This window comes from Pogonomyrmex barbatus, unplaced genomic scaffold, assembly GCF_055798465.1.
Source record: "Pogonomyrmex barbatus isolate J1 unplaced genomic scaffold, ASM5579846v1 scaffold18, whole genome shotgun sequence".
In the NCBI taxonomy this organism is placed as follows: Eukaryota; Metazoa; Arthropoda; class Insecta; order Hymenoptera; family Formicidae; genus Pogonomyrmex; species Pogonomyrmex barbatus.
Genome location: NW_028297114.1, coordinates 4,101,973 through 4,118,251, shown reverse-complemented (window position 1 = coordinate 4,118,251; position 16,279 = coordinate 4,101,973). Strand labels below are relative to the sequence as shown.

Genomic DNA, 16,279 nt, shown 5'->3' with positions numbered 1-16,279 from the left:
AGAGTGCATCCGTAAAACTTGGAAGCAGGATTTGTGCCAGCTGATTATGCCAACGAAATCATATCTCCTCGTTGCCAGCCGCAGCTCTTTAAATTCGAATCGCAAAGTTCCAACATATCGCAACGTGCGGTCCGTCAGCTGGAATTCGCCTTTTATTCTCATTGGTTACCACATTGTTATTTGTCAAAGAAAACTATCGGAAGAAGAGCGACATTAATATGAATTATAATAATTGATAAAAATTTTTTTGAAAGATTAAATTTTTCGCGTTAGGTGCTCTCTTAAAAATACAATAGAATGAATTGTTATATAATAATATTTATCATTAGCCTTTCAATTGCATGAAAGATGTCAGATAAGACATTTAACAAGCTACAATCTAATTAAGAAATGATTAATTAATAACTTCTTCACTAACGCAACCGCAAATTTATGCGCACACGAGGACTTTGCAAAACCTTTACAAAACATTGGCCAAAGCAAATTCGATTCCGTAACTTGCCCATTAATCTACAGTAATTAATACACGTAGTGATGCTGTAACGCAATAAAAATGTTTAATAAAATCAACAAAGCAACTCCATTTAACGAAGCAAAATGGTTTTTTTTTTTTTTTCCAGTCAACTGGTACATATTCAAAATTCAAAGCTTATTTGTCGATATAAATAAATAAAATTCATTCGAGAAATTCTTCAATCTTATCAAGATTTCGAGCTCATTTTATTTAACGAGATGTTTAGCTTTTGGAAAGAAGATGTCTGCAAAGGTATTCAACTTCGAGTGGCAAACACGCATAATGTGCAATATCTGACAATGTCTTCCACTTCTTCGTCTAACTTCCGCATTTGTATGCGTCACGACACAACTTCGATATATATCGAAGAAAAGATAGACATACCGACGACGAGGCATGACGAGAGCGTAAAACAGCGTGATCTCTTCACATGCGCGAATGCGCATCTTTGACAACTTTTTACATTTTCTCTCAAAAGTCGATACGGCAAGCAGAGCAACATACATGGTTTACAAACCTTTGTAATTCGACTCAAATGATCCATGAAACAATGAGAACTTGTTGTACTGTAAAACTAATGCGTAAATCATGAGAGAAATAGAGTGTATAAAACATTGCGAGAAAATTTATGTCGCGTATATTCCTTTAGGCGGAAAATAAATTTGTACTTAATCAGAGAAATAAAAATTTCACACTCGCTTCGTGCAGCACAAACTGCCACCGATAAGAAAAGTTCGGATGCTCCACGGTATACATATAATTTAGATACGGTTTCGTCTGTAACTATTTTAATTACAGCCTTGTTGCGAAATATTCTTTTATTTATGCGTCAGAGCCCCAGTTAGCTCATATTTATTTTACTATATTACGCGTTTTTACGTTGAAAGTGCACAGTGAAATAGGGAGAAAAATGTCAAAGTGCACTCTCGCGATGTTTCTCCTAACAACCAACTTACATAGCTCCCCTTTCGCCAGATTCGAAAATCATCAAAAATTTTAATTAAAACAAATGTCCCGCATTTGGGACATGCCGCAGCGATATTTAGTATTTAATTAAAATCAAATTCGTCTGCTATTTAACCGTAGGGAAATTTAAACAAATATTATGCCATTCGCAATTTCTCTCCTGAATAAAATCTCTTTTATAGCTTTTAGTCGCGTTTTCGAATATTTTACAAGAGATCGATAGTGCTCGTTGTATTTACGATTGCGCCTGGTAAACCCAGTTTTCATCATCGCCAACTGCAGATTGTCAACATCGAGTTATGTCGGGTGAACGCAAACTCGCGAGAAAATTTATCTTTTTATTCAAAATTCCGTTATTCGTTAATCACCTCTGCGGGATCATATTGAAACGTCGTATTGACCCGGAAAATCGGTTACGGATCAGACTTTTGTCGATCGAAAACGTTCAACAACCGATCGTCGCAATTGGCCGACTGGAAATCGCCTTCCGGAAAAATAGAAAATCGATAAACTTTTCCACGTAGGCTAATCTAGCTCCTAATTGAATTTCTTTGGACCCCTGTCTGGGAGATAGAGAAGTCTTGATAGTTATAGATTTCCGTGGCGAAAGAAAAGGCAGCGTCCGCGAGAAGAAATCGATATGGAAGGGAAGAAATGGGAGATAGTTGCAGGGAGAAAAAAAAAATGGCGTGAGAAGATTCCATTCGCGTCCGTCTACAAGGTGAACTTTGGCGATTTAAATTCCACCTGGTCGGATTGCTCTGATAGTAACTTCCTCTTAGTATTAAATCCTTTCGATGCGATATCTACTTCCAGTTAAATTCCGATTTCACAAAACGTATTACGAAATAATCGAGTTTAAATTATTTGTACGATGCATTCTTATTTTCTATCTATTTTTCTTATTTCCTATTATTTTCTATCTATATAAAAATTTTTTTTATTATTCTTATTTTCTATTTACATAAAAATACTATATGCTAAATCCTAAAAAATGTAAATTTCAAAGATATCTTTCGTGATAAGGCAAATATTCTGTATGTTGTTCCAATTGTATTCATCAAGAATTTACGAATTTATAATACTAGATTGTTACATTCGCTTATGGAGGTATATATATATATATATATATATATGGACCTGTTTCGCTTCCATTCGTTTATGGAGGTATATATATATATATATATATATATATATATATATGGACTGTGCATAGAATGAGTATTGATAAGTACATTGAGTATCGTGCAAATTTGCAATATATGAGCTGTCAGTCGTAAAAGTATATCGCAAAGTACAGTGCTCGTGCAACCTACACGTGGTCGAGAGCGCAGATCGAAAAATGTCGAAAAGTCGAAACACCGAACCGCTTCAACGGTAACGATTTCGGTGGCACTCGTGTCAAATGTTCTGGCAGCTGTTCGACCAAAGCGTTTCGCTATTGGCAAACGATAATCACGTTTCACGAGCAGTCACGCGCGATATATTCATTTCTGCGCTGCGTTTTGAGATTACTCAATTTCACCATTGCGCGAGAGGGCTCGTCCACCTTTGTAATTTTCCTACGTTTATAACACACAAAATCCAAATCCGAGAAGCACGAAAATAGCATTGGTCTTTTTCCGACTACGCGACTTAAAATTATTGTGTAATTTTTACACAGTTACGAATTTTGCGAAATTGCTAAAAAACATAGAGTGGAACCACAGAAAAAATATATAATCTCAATTTGAATTTAGTAATGGAAATTATGAGATTTTTTTTTATAAAAGGATAAAAGGTAGATATAATTTTTAAAAATTTCTCTATAAATATAGATATGAACAAAACGTGATTCACACTTAGCCCAAAAAAATGCAATTTAAAAAATATAAAAATATATAAAAAGCTAGAGGTATTTAATACGCGTTAAAAATGAAGTAGATAAAGTTATTATTATTCATTCATTCTCTCCACTGTGAATCATCGTTGATATCTAGAAACTAATCCTATTTTCATGCCGCATGCGTGGCTTTATGGCGATCTGGTCGCCATTAAAAGTTCGAGTGCATTTAACGGCCGACAAACGACAATTACAGTCCGCTCCCGACCGAAATGTTCGATCTCGTGTGAATTTGTACATACGCGTGATATAGCAGCGAAAAAAAAAAATATAAATATACAACACCTCTGCTGTGGGAATGCAGTCGCGAAACTCGCGATAAAAATCATTAACCGAGATCGTGCTCGGGATTCGAATTAGCGCGACAAATTCCTGGACAAATTCGTCCAGGAAGCATTGAGAGATGGAAACGATACGGTACACTCATTAAAAAGTATCATAGAAATAAAGTAAAATCAGGAAATCAAACAAAGTGTCACTTTGATATGCCATAGCGAATTATGGTGTATTAACCTTTTGTGATACGATTAAAATTCATTTCAGATTGCTTAAATGAAAATAAATTGTTGGTTTCTAGATTCGAGCATTCTTTAGAATGTAGCCTATTGCGAACATCTGTCTCATCTCTCTCTCTCATCTTTCTCGTATCGCGGCGGAACTCGTGTACTACGAAATGACCACGTGCGAGATGAGCAATCTCGCGTTCCGAGATTGCTCGATTATTTAACTAGCGAGGCAAAGGAAGGGCGCCGGAATGTCGCCGATTCAAACCCAATCGCGGTGCGACCGCTGCAGATTAACCAATTTCGAGACTGGTGCGTGAATTCGGTACAGCGCAAGGGATTCAGCACTGTCTGTGACACGTGGAAAATTACAAATTATCACAGGAATTGTCATAGAAATATTAATCAATGTATTTACTCCAATTTACGTTTCGTAAAACTTTTATAGAGAATAATTACACATAAAATGAGCAACAAACAAAAAAGACGATAAACTACATTTTTAAATAATAATGCTTGATAAAGTATACCCAATTACTCAAATAAAATAGACAAACAAGTTGCAAAAATATAATTTTCTTCTTTTTATCATAATACAACTCAATTCCTTTAGTATCATATGGAAGCAAATTTTTGATTGTATTACACGATATAATGTTTCATATTTATCCTTTATATAAATAATATGTAAAATATGAATATAATATGAAAAATAATATGTATACAAGAATTATTTCACCAATATAATTAGACGTAAAGATAGAAATGTACGTACGTTTATATATATATTGATAATGTCCTAATATTCAATGCACATTTAAAATATCGAATATACGTAAAATATATCTGATAAGATATTTCAGATTTGAATCCCTCCATATGTTTCCATGTCCACGTTTGCCTGTCGGATTAAATCAAATATACGAACAATCTATCTAAACGCGATAGTGCAAAACAAGAATAACAAATATCCCGTGTTTCAGTATTCCCGATTGCTTGAAACACGTGCAGCGTACAACAGCTACTGCGTCGAAAGAACGTAATTAACTCTGTCATCGGCCGAGCGCAATCTCGCGTAGCAACCATATCGACGTGATGAAATTATTGAAGACCGCGTGACGAATCTGCGGATCGTGCGCGAATATATGCTGCTTTCGAAAACAAATCTCCATCGGAATTCTTACGCAATTTATGATATTAATTTAACTTTACTGCTTACAACTAGGAAAATATAATTCATTTTTGGTAAAGCAAATGCCTCAAAAATTAAAAAAGATGTAATTTTCAGTTTTAAAATAGTTGGGAAATGAGATCAGTTTCACCTTTCAAATTTCAATTCCATTTCATTGTCGAAAGCATGCAAATACCCATAATCAATATAACCACATGAGTCATGTTTACTCAAAATATACAAGTATCGAGATACGACAGATCAAGTAACTTCCAATTCGTAAATATTAAGAATGCATTTCGTGTTGGCTTAATTCAATTATCTCAATCTAACACTGTTTACGGTTGTATAATATAGACTACAATATCGTTGCTAAGGTTTCTCTGTTCATGGGCATAAATAATTAATCGATGAGTTAATAGGTTATTACGAAATTACTATCGTCAATGACACAGTGATAGTGACATGACTTGCAAATGATACCAAAACAATAACCAATACATAACAATATAAATGATATTTTAATAAAATTATATACATGTATATATTAATTCTCAAAATACTATTAATAAGATTGAATAGCTTTAAATTCTGAAGTGTTCAAAAATTATTAATTATTATTTTATAATAATTTAATAATCTATACTATAAAATTTGTCAAATATTTTTAACAATCAAGCAAATTTTCTCGCAAAATTCAACACTTTTTACAAACATATCTATTTAAAAATTTCAATATTATTAAGAAAATTATAAAAATATTTAAGTGTGCTATCAAACGTGTTCGGTACAGATACCCCCCAAAAATAATGTATTAAATCTTTTGGTATAATACTAATGGAATTGTTAATTCAACCGCCTCCGCAAAGGAGAGCTAGTCAATATTTACCGACATGCCTAGGTTGCGTTTGCTCCGCGTCGTTTATTTCCGTCCGCTGCACAATCATCAGCTTTCCCAATTTAGGAAGACAACGATTTATTTTGTCACGCGAGGACAATCGTTTTAGTGAAAGAAATTTTCAACAAACACACATTCACCAAAGATTAATTACTATTTTATTATTAAAATGAGAAAATATTAAAATTTACATGTCAAATTAATATTTCTGTTAATAATAACGAAAAACAATTTATATCAATAAAATTAATTATAAATAATTATAATTATTAAAATAAATTGCTGAATAAATATATATATATATATATATATATATATAATAGAAATGTATGATAATTCAAATAACATTTCACAAAGAATCTCAAAAAGAAAGTCTTTGTTTAAAAAGTGTATTATATGAGTTTTTCAATTTTATAATAACCATCTGTTCTATTTCAGCTTTTAAAACGCCAAGACTTTAATTACTCAGATACATCTATGTCACTGGCGATATTAATATGAATATTTCTCGTTCCCATCAGACCAGGCGATATTTCGCGAATGCTTTTATCGTAAAAACCACGAAAGACGCACAGGAGATATTTTTTCCCAAGACTCGCCGACTTTTAACAAATTCGCGCCATTATGACCATCTGCAAGACGTGCAAATACTGTCTTTTACTGTTCCATTTGCAGAAAATGCATTTCTCACAAGTCTACGATTTATAATTTTAAAGAGATTATTTCCAAGTTTCTCGGAATGACACTACGTATGTGTATGTAACTATAGAATGAAAAATCGAGTGTTTATTATGATTTGCAAATTTTTATTCTTGATATTCGTTCTTTCACATATAGAAAATTTAATTTATTAAGTATTTGTATTTGCTATAGATTCTAATAAAATTACAATTGAAGAGTAAATTTCAAACGGGTTTGAAACAAATGTAGAATTAGCCAGCAAGGATATAACTCGAGCTATTAATAAAATAATAAAGACAAAGTTCTTAATCTCAAAATTAATATTACGATAACTCAGAACAAGATCTAATTAAACTTAAGAAATTAATTCGACCAAATTTCATCTAAAATTAATGGAACTATTAAATAACAATTTCAAATGTACTTTATGTAATACTTTATAATGTATATTTTCGAAAATATCATTCGACCAAATTTTATTTCTTTCATAATAGAAATTCAGCTGATGCACGAAAAACTGATGGAGAAGGTAAACAGCCGGACACGGCTTGATGCAAAAAGTAATCTGGAATCTCCGTTCGTTCGTCGAAGATCGTCGACTGACGAGCGAAAAAACGACGATGGATATGAGGGTACAGAGAGTGCATATAAGAATTCCGGAAGCGTTCCTCCGTCCGCCAGAGCCTTCCACCAATCGCGACGCGCCAGAAAACACGCCGGAAACTCGGTCGGTGCTTTTTGCAATTGTCGATGGAATCCGCGAGTCGCGAGAAAGATCGGCAAATATATCAGCTCGGAAGCAATAGATTCATGATTCTAAATAATGACATATGTCATCTGCACATCATGTCGTATATCTAAAATCATAATTCCAAGATTTTGTTCCAGTTTTCACATCGCAAAGATACAGTTCGATAGATGTTTTCAACTGCAAACTCTAAATAAAGTAATTTGACTTAGTGATCACGACCATCAAACTTTTAATTAAAATTCTGTTATAATTTTAACAAAGCGAGAGAGAAAATAAAGATTATTTAAATATTTATTAATATTGCTACTAAAATAAAATCAAATATATGCGAAAATCAATGTTGATGAAATTTAAACAACATTATTAAACATTGTAATTTAATTATCATTTCAATTTTAATTAATATAACATTTGAAATAATAAATACAAAACTGTAATACTGAAGTGCTCGTGATAACCCCTTACTAATTTAAAAGTATCCTAAAGTATTGTCATTACTTGAAACAAGCGGATATATTATTGATCTATATCTACTTATCTTAATATTAATATATCTACTTATCTTAATTATTTCAGTTATAAAAAGACTGTTAATCTATGTTATATTCAACAAAAGCAACAAAAATTACATAATCTATCCGATGCTATTTTCGCGAATAATTATGTCGCTGTGAACGCTAAATCGCTAAGGCTACTTAATAAAGTAATAATCCCCGTAAGTTATATCTACAATTAATTGTCTCCGATTATCTCGCTAGTAAAGCAAAATGTTATGTAAAACAGATCCGGCTTTGCATCCCGTTTTCAAAATTGCGGCAACGCGTTACGTCTGGTAACGCTCCATTCCAAAAAGTACGATGTAATCCGCAAAGTACGGCGCCGGCGCTTTTAACGAATGTACCACTCGCCGAAGAGTCCGTGTACAGACTAAACGACCGGCTTAACGGACCTTCGGAGAGTGCACCGGCTTATTCAAGGATTCGACGTTAAGCCGATTCCAAGATTCAGAATCCCGCCTCCTCCGCCGCCACTCCACCTCGACTCGATGATCTAATTTCAAAAGCCAGCCCTTTGTGCTTCGCGTGCATGCTTGAACGCGCGCATATGTATACGTATGTATATGTACCACGATGATAAATCTGCGCCAGAGTTTATCGTCGATTGTAAACGTTCGGCAAAACGATGAACCTAATCGTAACGTATGGCGAAGGCGAATCTACCGTGTCGAAAGCGCTCGACGGAAGATTACGAGGCTACCTGGTAAAATCGTTATTATTATCGAGAAAAATGTGCCACGCGCTTCGTGCAAAGCGCATCTACGATCGAACCTATCGATTTCGCCAATTTATAAAAATCCCATATTTTCTCATACACGTTTGTTATAGATTATAAATTAAAAGTGAGCTTGAAAATTTATTGTGTGATTAATGTAAGATTCGTGTCTACCGAAATTATTTCCTTTCCGGAAAAGAAATATTTCAAATTTCGTAATAAATGTTCTATTCTTACTTCCTGTATTAATCGAAGATTATGTAAATGTTAAATACCATAATTTATATTCGTCTTCATACGAAGCTTCAAGCACATTGCGCTATATCGCAGTCTTCATCAATTTAGATTCTACTATCTCGTAAGAGTCATTAATTTGGTCTAACGAGCTGTGATTAACGAGAGTGCGTAATAATTGTTAGTTCACTAGATCTAGTAAAAGCATTACTTTAGGTAAACTTAGGAAACGACAAATTGAATACAACGACAAATAATTATATGTTAATATAAATTCACTTGTTACTATCGTAATCACATCTCTATTAAACAAAATAATTCCTATATAAAAATAATGTACAATATATTATATAAATAATTACTAAATTATTTGTATCAATGTAAAAAATTATTTATTAAACGAATCAATTTTATTTAAATCATTGTTATAACGAATAAAATTCAATCTGATTAATTGGGAATAAAAAAACAATATTTTTTTTTCATCTATTACCAAATAGACTAATTTTGTCGATAAATTTCTGTTTTAATTCTGTATGAAATGCGATTTATTACACAAATTTTAACAATTATTTTATATAAATTTCTTTTGCAACAATCGTAATAAACGAATTAACTTCTCGGCAAAGTATATTTTGAACGCATTTTTGAATTTTATTTTAGCAGTCAACGCATCGTATTTTTCGATTTTCTTACTAGTCCCAACACCCGCCATTCTTTTGCCTGTTATGCCTTCCCGATCTTCTGGTGTATCTACTCCGTCGTCTCCAGACAGTGAAAAAAAGCACCTCTCTCCTGTATCTACAGCCAACCAAAGTTTTGCCTCGCCTCTTATCTGTAGCTTACGGGCCATCGCGTCTCTGCACTCCGCGAGATCCTCTACGTCGCCTCTATCTCACACCTCGCCACTTCACGCACACGCGTGTATACACGCGCGAGCACGCACGCATACATGCACGATGTGCGATGGAAGAACGCGGAAATTGCGATTTCGTCACCCACGATGAACAACGACGGCGTCGGTCGTTTATCCGAGAAAAGCTGTACTCGTTCGCTTCATCGAGCACGCTCCGGGATTTATGGTATAATACAAGTGGAGACACCATTGTGTAAGTGTGCGTGTTTATCGACGAAAGTAAAGCTTGTCAGCTTGTGACTCTCGTGAACAATTTTGCTTGATCCAATTGTATTCCCTAACAGTTGAAAAAAATACTACTTTGTGCTGATAATCTTTAATATCGTTATATGTAATAATAATTCAGAACATGTAGATTTTTTTTACGCCTTCTCTTTTAAATATATCTCGTGTAAAAATAATTGAAGTCAAATGCTCAATTTTTACACATAAAACAATTTCTATGCTATGTGTAAATATTCTGATTCAATTCATTATTAAAAATTAATTTTACATATAATAGTGTAAAACAGGCTAATAATTTTGAATATGCATGTTCATGTTTAAATTAAAATCATAAATATGGGAGTCGTTTAATTTTAGGGATGTCTCTATTTTGTAGATGCTTCGAAGCGACTATCTCTCCTTGCCTTCTCCATCTTAAATCGACTCTGCTCTGTATTCTCGATCGGTGTCACGTATAGACTAAGAAATCTTCCTAGGCGATCGCGATCGGAATAATTCAAAGTACGATATGTAAAATTTGCTGCGTTCAAAATAAGAATATTCCAATAAATATGTATTGTCTCTTTCTAAAATAGCGATTGATAGATCTCTTTAAATGATATAATAATTAGAAAAGTATATATACTAATTTTATTATTAATAATTTTTAAATTATGAACAATTAAAAATAATTTTATTTTGTAATAATTTTCAAATAAAACTTAAAAAAATCCTTCAAGCTTTTTATTTTGAAAGCCAACGTTATGAATTATACATCAATATAAAGTATAAATATCTAACGAGAAGTGTTTGCTATTGAAAATCTAATCTAATAAAAGTTCTATACAGTTTTTAAGTGATCTAAATGATCTGCTTTAAGTGTTAGTATTATTTGAAAGCCTCTAAGGGAAAATATTTGTGCAGTCTATGTAATAATAAGCAACAACTAAAGTAATCCCAGTAAATTCGCTGGTCAATGATCAGACAGCATTGAATGGCCAGGAGGAGGCCTCGAATAAGCAAACAATGCACACGCATATACGGCGTTTTCAAAGTCCGAATGCCCGGTCAGAACCACCGCAGAACAGTTTAACATGTGGTTAATCGCATACAATTAATTTGTTACTTGGCCTTTTAATCGAATTTTGTCTCGCTCTCGCCTACACTGATCTCTACATTCGATTGTGCGACTGCGACTTTCACGTGCATCTCAATAAATGAAATTTCGTTTATACCTTGAACATATTCAGTAATATTACGTTTGTACGCATAATCGTAATAATTATAGTTATCTTTGACATAGAAAACAGTTTCCATATGAGAAGGAAACCATAAATTGTAATATCGAGATTGAGAAGATTATATAGTTACACGTTGTTCCCGACGTAAATTTATCAAAATTTGTCGTTAGACTAAACGTATATAAATATACGTATATAAAAAACATATAACAATAACAATTCTATAATAATACAAATTTCATTCTTTTTATTAACTTATTTTTTGACCCATAAGAAAATTGTTCTCTCGCCAAAAACTCATCCGCATCAAATTATTGTCTGCGCATATTTTCCAAATGCAAAAGCTTTCGTGAGCCACAGTTTAATTGCATTAAATTATATATTATATAAGTTATAATTAAAATATATAATATAGGTAGAAAAAAAGAAAGAGCTCGGGAAAATTGGGAAAAAAGCAATATGATTTATCCCAAGGAATCAAAAAGTCCGCAACGATTTGTTAATAATAATTTTAAATGACTTATTTCAACTTACAATCGCAGATATTTGATCCAAATATCTTCTTTCCCTTCACAACAAAAGTGAGAAAATACACGCGATAACCACTTCACAGGAATCATGGATATTCATGTGATCGCTTGTTTTATAATAATTTAATGGATGCAGCTCTCTGATCGAAATACATAAGCGATATTTTATATTAAACACCAATCAAATTACACTTTCAAATTAATTTTGAATCGAATATTTCAATGATAAATGATATAAAAAAACTGTAATAATCTTAAGTCGGAAAACAGTTGATGAAATTGATGGCTTATTAGTAGAATTTTTTTTACCTTATTTTTATTTATTACGTCATATCTCTTTACAAACAAAAATTTCTGTTCTAAAACATAAGGCAAAATTTTATGATAATATAATGAACAAAATTTTATGATAATATAAATATTATTTTAATTATATATTACTGTAACAATCCAATCTTTACTTCAATGTACAAATCTTGTAATCTTTATAACATATTAATTAAATAAAAATCTCAGAAAAGGATATGTGTTATATGGTTTTTTTTTTATTTTAATAATATATTAGCAGTTTTCTTGTTCTTATAATAAAAATCAACATATATTTTCATTCTTTAATTAATCGTCCCCATTATAGAACGATCATACCATGGATTACAAATGAAATTGGATCGCGAACTTAGTGGTGCATCATTAATGGGATAACTTCCACTCTCGAAGGATATCTAGTTAGTTTAGATCGGACTTCGACAATGTTCAACCATGATCACTATTAATGCGACAAGTGATACGAAGTATTATACAAATCCTCCTATGATGATTGTATTTAAGATTTGCCTGGATTACTAAATCTAACACATAAATTATCTGTATGCAACAATATTTCAGAGTGCAAAATAAAACGCAAAATAATATTAAATTATTCATATCAACTAATATCGTTTTCAATTTTAAAATTCCTTCGATCCCAAAAAGCTTTGTTTAAAAAAAAAAGCATTTCTCTAATATTTTCCTTCAAGATTAAAAATAATCCTATAAAAATTATCGTGATGAAGATTTTTAATTCAATTCTCGCGAACTTTGAACTTTTTCTCCCAACTCTTTATCAAATTGACCGGCGATTCATAAAATATTGATCGTCCAAACTTAACGTGCCATTAGAGTTCTTAACTCGCAATTAATTTCCTCTAAACATCATCGGCCAATCACAAACTTTCCTCACGTCGTTATACGACTAACTTCGAGCCTCGGAGAACCACGCAATCTTCGCAAGAGTTCCCCCTAACGCTCAACAAGAATCATCATCGACGAATAGAAAATTATTCTGCAAAGTCGCGCTGCAATTATCGTTGATCATTCGCGAGATAATCTCATGCGACAATCGTTTCTTCGCGTCAATTAATCGTTATCTGCGACTTGTTGATCTCTCCCTCTTAATCCCGCAATGACTTAATAGTTTCACAAGAGTATCAATATTGTCGATCCAACTGCACTTGTTGATTGATTAAGCTATATTAATATCTAATTTGTCAAAAAGATTCTAATGTCTTTCATTTCCAGATAATAGTTTTTGTGATGTATGATAAATTTATGTAAATTTTAATAAATCTTATTTCAACTGACTTTTTCTGTCATTTCTTCCTTCATTTTAAAAGTAAAATAAAAATTAATTTTTACAGGAATGCTTAATAATTACGTTCAATTTAAAAATTTCATGTACAATTTAATAAAATTATAAATATCCAGAAGAATTTTTAACATATTGCGAAAATATTCATTGATAATTCTTATATAGTGTCATAATAATATAAACAAACTTTCAAGTTAGAGCTGCAAGTAAGACCACCAATTTTCCAACTTATTCTCTCGATCGTCTTTCTACCCTTGAATCCTCCTGCCTTGACACTTTTGAAGGATATTCTCGCTCTCAAGTTACGTTGTTCATTCGCCAATTAACCGATCCCGTTATCTTCACAGTCCCGTTTCACCCGACACGGCACTACCGCGAATTTTCTCTTTCTCTATGTCACGCTCTCCCAGCACCGGCACTTGTTAACTCTCGGCAAAGTTCCCTCGATCCTCAAACGCCCGCGAACGTTGGATGAAATTGAAGGATGGCAACTCGCGCCGAGGATCTCGAGCCGAGATTTCGATCGCGTGCCCCGACGACGCCGATCTCGTCGGTCTAATAGAAAAGACAGAAAGAGGGAACGAAGGGAGAGGTCGTGGGATCGACGTCGCGTTGTACGTGGTCAGTTCAGCGTCGTGGAGCGCACTGAGAGAGTGTAACAGCCCCGCCCGCTCGCTACGAGGAAACTCGACGCCGGGCGTCGCGTAGATTCATCCCCATCGGTTGCCCGGAGCAACGCCGGCGTACACGGGGAGCGACGCAACGCGAGCGCGACGCAAGCGTCCCAGACAACCACCCCAGAGTCCCAGACGGTCGCGTCGCGCCGCGCCGCGCCGAAGTGCGTACCGGACGAAAGCGGAAGCGGAAGAAGCTTACCGCCGAAACTTGTCGAATCGAGCCTGTAAATCATATTCGATCATATCCGATCTGTCCTCTTAGTTACAACAGAAGTTTACGAAACATCCAACTTCATTCCCACCTTCCGTCTTATATCACGACTCTTATTGATGATTACGGTAAAATTGCTAACAGATTTTTTTTTTTTTTTTTTTTTTTTTTTTTTTTTTTTTTAAGGAATTTAATATCGCAAGTGTTAGGTATAAAAATAATATTCAATTTATTCATATAAGATGAGAGATATCTTCTATACGTCTGTAAAATTTGTAATGTATATATACATATATACATTATATATAAATAATAGCATAATAACATAAATAATATAAATTTATTAATTTATCAAATTTGTAATATGTATGATATGGCATGAATTTTAAAGCAATCTCAATGAAAATGTTTAATTCTGTGATGCTGTAAAATATTTATTATTTCTCCACTGATTCTGTACAGAATCAGTTAATTATTTCAAAACAATTAATCACTTTCATCTTTTAATCCATCTGCGTGTCAATAAGCGTGTCAAAAATAAATAATCAACTGAATCATCTATTTTAATAAAACAAGTTTTTATTCGCTCTAAAAAAATATTTTTTTTAATTCAATCCAATACTGTAATCTGGTTAGTCTGATTGGTTCAACGAGATCGTGATTTCGGTCTCGAGAGAAAATGACTACGAGGCACGCAATATCGGAGCGCATCGGAGCAATTGTATGCCTTATGCCCGCCGTGCACGTATCGTTATCCCGGTATTCATTTTTACACCGGTAACAAAGGCACTAACCTGCCGTTACTGCAGCACCACGTTGCATTAAGGTCGATGCGATAGCATAAGCTGAGGCTCACGACGATCCGCAGTACGTAGCGGGACAGAGATATTCTGAATCACTGATCGAGTTCTCCGAATTGCAAGGCGGTGAGGCCTGTACACGCTTCGAGTGCATCGGCTTACCGCGGACACCTTGATGTAGATATGCGAATAATGCGATTATTCCCCTCCCCCCCCCGTCGCGTGTAAGATCCATTTCTATAATACTTCCGACAATCAAGATCCCCTATCGCCCGCGAGATTTATTTTTACTTTCGGAGATATCACAAAAATGTATACACGAAAAAAGGTATAAATCTCTGAGTTACACTATTGTACTATATAAAAAAAAAATAAAAAATGGTAACGAAAAATTCATATCGTATACGTAAAAAAAAAAGGTGACAAATATTCATTTGAAAATATGTCGTGAGACATAACTTTCTTTTAACAAAAAATGTATTTGCATGATTCTATAAAAATGTTTCTTCATCGATACTATTTCTTCAAATTTAACAAAAACCTCAAAAAAAACCTATTTTAATAGGTTTGCAAAATGCTTTCTTTTAAAGAATTGAAAACGTACCATAATTACAACTGATATAATGAAGCGTTGCATCAAATAGATCATTTGCCCTTTCAGACACACGATTACTGGCAGATCGATTATTGATTTTCGACTTCATTGGATCCTGCCCCATTTGATTCCAACTGCGTTAGACTCGAGCGAGGTACGTGCAAGCATTAGCTAATGCCTGAATTGGAACCCGATCGTCCCGTCATCTCCGTCGCGTAGCATCGCGTCGCATCGCGTCGCAACGGTGGTTGTCTTTGATCGCATCTCGCTGCTACGCGTGGTTAAATTTCAAATATCGACTGCGACCAGTTATCGTGCGGCGCGATCGATCCCCGCGGAGCGTTCCACAAACATTAATCTTCGGTCGTCTGACTATCGCTCGACACCACGTCGTAACTTCCATCAATTCGCGACCGCGTAATTGAATCGCCAATTAAACGTTTCCAGCTGATTTTTAAGCTCGGGCGGATGTAAAAAGCGAGGGAAGTTGGCAGTCCCATCGAGAACGTTAAGCTCGATTCGCGAATCGCGACATTATGAATCAGCGTAATTATCCGATATTCTTTCGCGATAATTTCCGCAACTACCTACGCGATCCCCCCCCTC

At 33.9% G+C, this 16,279-nt stretch overlaps 1 protein-coding gene across 3 annotated transcripts in view; it reads right to left on the bottom strand.

Moving 5' to 3' along the window:
- The window catches only part of LOC105431714 (uncharacterized), a 227,752-nt gene that overhangs the window by 146,878 nt on the left and 64,595 nt on the right, over positions 1 to 16,279 (bottom strand). The gene's annotated exons all lie outside the window — the stretch shown is intronic.